Below are 4,280 nucleotides of genomic sequence, written 5' to 3' on the forward strand. Positions count from 1 at the left end.
GAGGGGCCCCGCCCCTGGGCTCCTCCGCGGCTTGCCCCTGGAGCTTAGCTCCGGGAAGGGCACAGCGGATTTTCGAACTGGACAGGGCGGGCCTGACCACAGGCCTGAGTTGCCCTCTAGAGCTGGACGTCGATGTTTGCCCTGGACTCACTGACCTCATAATCACAGGGTAGGACGGAGAGGATGAGGGTGGCGCAAAGGAACCTTCAGGTGCCAAGAAAAGATACGTTTGCAGCAACCGACCCTTTCCTGTGCACTCCTTCTGGGCATGCTGGCCCCTCTGAACCTTGATCTTAAGTGGGTTCAAGCTGAACGCCCAGTCTCTTCTAAGCCTTTCTGGGGCTCAAAGAGCATACTCCTCCGTAGGGGAGCCTGGGGGACACTCGCAGAGGTGCACTGCAGGGTACAGTGTGTTGGAGCTCGATCCCCACGTGTGCCCCCGCAGCAAGGGGCTGCGCTCCCTGGGGAACTCACACTGTCCCTGTCTCGTGGGTCCTGAGGCAGGACCAGGGGAGAGGGAGGGAGGTGCTGGAGACAGACAGCCTTGACACCAGCCCTGGCACCCTGGGATCCTTTTGTCCTTTTCACCGTGAGCTGGGGAAGAGTCGCCATGCTGGGGAAACTGGCCTTTGAGGACAACTCAAGGCTGGCACTCCCTGCTGTGTTTTACCCCTAAAACTGGACTACCTCCTTTCACTCCCTGAACTCAGGGAAGGCTCCCGCCAACTAGAAGCTGGGGTCTGGGCCCCGAGGAAAGAGGAAGGGGAAATCCCGGCTGTAGGAGCACAGCTGGGAGGCTGGAGAAGCCAAAAGGAGGTGTGCCGCTGACTGTTCCCTCAACTCCATTCCTGAGGTCAGGGCCACTGCCTTCTCAAAAGCTGCTCAGCAGGTCCAAGTGCCAAGAGGCAAACAACAGGATTTGGACAGGACCCTAATGATGGTGTGCAGGCTGGGACAGAGTCAGCCAAAATCATACTAGGACTGCACTTGTGGTCCAGTCCCTCCAGCCATGGTGAGACCCAGATAACACTTTCTCGGACCAGCAGCATTCTGTGACTCTGCTGCAGCATCCAAAAAAAGGCAGCTGAGGGCGGGAGTGGAGAGGGTGGGAGGGGGCCGCTGGCGCCCGGTTTGGCGGGCGCCTCAATGGGCCGCAGGGGCCAGAGCAGCGGCCTAATGGATTCAGGCCCTGCCGGGCAGAGGCGCACCCGCCCGCCCGCTCCTGCTCTCAATAGCGGACAATGGAGTCCCGGGGTGACCTGAACAAAGAATTTGGAAGTAGTTAAACTGCAGAACACGTTCTGGGCCTGGGTGCCTCCTTTCAAAGAGAGCTAAGGGAAAAGAAAAGAAAGCACTGGGGGGTGAGGGGGGTGAGAAAATGCCCAGGGGAAAAGTTGGTAGGTCGCCCTAGTTGCCGCCAGCTACCAGACGCCAGGAATTCAATAGGATAAGGGGGGAGGGGGGAGAGTGGCCCAAGTCTGCCTGACCACAGGGAGAGGCTGAGAAAGTTCTCCGGGAGATGACTGGGGTTCCCCAGCCTCCCCACCCCACTCCCAAACTTCCATTCTAGGCCAGGCTCAGGAGTTGGACTGCCCAGGAATGCTGGGAGAAGCTTCTCTGGGCTTTGGAGGCTAGAATGAGGGTCAATAAATGGAGAAGGGGAAGAGAATGTGTGGGCCCTGCCCTGGTTCCCCAGCAGAGACAGTAAATGCAGTCTTTCTGGGTCCAATCCTGGATCTCTTTGAGGCCCCTCTGGTATTATCTCTCTGGACAGTTTTTCCTTTCTGATCCCTTTCTCAGAATTTGTTTTTGTTTTTCCTTCCCCATCCAGTTTAGAAAGGCTGGGTACTCCCTGCCTCTCTGATCCCCCCACCCCATACAAGCAGCAATCTAGATTATTCTAATGAAAATATTCTTTTTTTTTCAAGTCAGGCCTCTAGGCATAGAAATTAAGGCCAATTATTATTATCGCTTATATTTTTCTGAACTTTCCAATTTTTCCACAATGAGCACAGTCACAAAATGGCAGAAGGGGAAGACATTTAGAAAACCAGTGAGTTACACTGAAATCCAACTAATTTAGAAGAGGAGAATCCAGAGAGATTATGGTGACCAAAAGAGTAAGTAAAATGACAGGAGAAATGGTCAGGAAATGCATTGAGGTGGGGTGTGTGTATTGGGGGGGGAGACAAATCCTTCTCTCTTCTAGCCCTTTCCTCAAGTTGCTCAGAAAAGAGAGAAGTAGGGAAGAAGAAAAAAGCCATAGGGGCCACTGCTTCTGGGAAGCGATGCCTCTGAGAGAGCACGCCCCAGCTAGGCGGCTCCCTCCGGTTGGAGGCGCTCGGTTTGCAAGGGGTTAACAGCGTTGCTCGTGAACTTGGCCTGTCTGTCTGGCTTGTGATGGATGGTGAGACCCGCTGACAAGTTCAGCCGGAGGGACCTCCCCTGCTGTGGCAGCGGGAGAAACACGTAGGCGGAGAGGACCCCGGGCGAGCGGGCGGGACACGCGGGGAAGACTGGTTTGGCGTGGCAGGGCCACCGACAAGGAGCGCTGTTCCGCCTGCCCTCTCGGCTCCCGCCTCCCCTTGACCGCTCGCCTCCTCCCCTGGAGCTTTCCTATACCATCCTGGAGGACCAAAGTTTCCCGGAGCTTCGTGCTGTAAGTCCCGCACCCGCCTGCCCTCCCCTGCGGGTAACGCGGAGCGGTGGGGAGCCGGGCGTCGGGAGCCAGCCTCTCAGGAGGCCGAGTTCAGCATTTGGACAGCGGCTCCGGGGTGCAGTCCGCCCAGCGCTTAGAGTTTGCAGGTGCACAGCCTAGGGCGGGCGGGGGAGGGGGAAGGCAGCCCTGGGTCTTGGAGAAGCAGGACCAAGCCTGGAGGGTTGGCTCCGAAAGGGACACCTTTCCCCTAGCTAAAATATTCCTTCCGAGCCTACATGGGGTCCCCGGGACCGGTCAATCCGGCGTGGATACCCTCAGCCTAACCAACACTTGCTTAGAGCAAAAAATAGGCCCCCTTTCAGCCAGAGAGTAGACGCCCCCATCCGCTGAGTTCTCCATTCTCCCCAAAGCAGCCTGGATCCCTGAGCTTAGAGCTGCCTGCGAGGCTTCCAACACGCTGCTCGCCACCACCTCCCAGGTTGTTGGTGGCTCAGGACGAGCCTGGCAGCGCACGGGGGTGGGGGTGGGGGGAACAGAAGGCTTGAATGGCGCCGCGACTCCCCGGGCAAAGCTGGGAGGCACGCGAGGCGGGGTGGGGGGGGAAGCGCCGGGGCGCGAGGCTGGGCGCCCCTCGCAGCTTGCCTCCGCCCCCTCCATTCCGCACTGGTCCGGGTGAGGGGAGGGGGGCGGGGGGAGCCGCGCTGACGTCACTGCGGGCCGTGCCCGCCCGAGAAGGCGGCGCTGGGAGCCGCTCAGAGCCCAGAGAAGCCGCGCGCCGCCAGGAGCCCCCGCACCACCGCTGCCGTGCCCGCCTCCCGCGGCTCTCTGCCGTGCGCCCGCCGAGGCAGGGGCGCCTGGAGAGCGGCCGGAGCCGGGCCTGAGCCCGTGACCGCGCCTCATCAGGGGCCGCGGAGCCGCTGTCCCCGCAGCCGCCCCACCCCCGCCGCTGCCTCGCGGGCCCCCGGCCCCCTTCCCGGTCTGTAAGTGCCGCTGCCTGCTGTGTCTCAGTGAGGCTGGGGAGCGGGGGCTAGGGCGCGAGGGCGGTAGCCTCGGCTAGGGCAGCGTCAGGGAGCCGGTCCGGACTGGGAGAGGGGGCTGGGACATCCCTGCTCGGCCCCCTTGGGCTGCTTGGGCGGTTCGGGGCTTCCCGTCGCTGCCGGCGGGGTGAGGGGGTGCGCTCTGACTGCAGGTGGGAGGCGGGGCTCAGCTTCTGGGGCCTGACCCGACATTCCCAGTAAGTCGTCAAGGCCAAGGTCAAGGGTCGTGGGGCAGTGGGAAGCGCCCAGAGGTGAGGACTTTGGGTGTGTAGGAAGGGGAGGAGCGCGGGGCCCGATGGAAGTTGTGCGACTGCAGACAGGTTTACCAGAAAGGAAAGAATGTTTCCGAAGTGACGTTCCCCGGTGTCTCTGGGCTGCCCCCTTCCTCACCTCTGCCCCTGACTCCTTTCTTTCTTATCCCCCCCCAACAAAAAATAATAACCCAGAAAGTGGCTTCCCGAAAAAAAAATATTTTAAGACATAATGCAACACACAGCACCCACTCTAGACAAGATTTATGGTACGTTTTCCCCCTCTGTAATGGGAAGTTGTTGGGAAAGCCTTTCTGCTCTGCTCCTCCCCCC

The sequence above is a fragment of the Ursus maritimus genome, unplaced genomic scaffold (genome assembly GCF_017311325.1).
Source record: "Ursus maritimus isolate PB19 unplaced genomic scaffold, ASM1731132v1 scaffold_27, whole genome shotgun sequence".
Classification (NCBI taxonomy): Eukaryota; Metazoa; Chordata; class Mammalia; order Carnivora; family Ursidae; genus Ursus; species Ursus maritimus.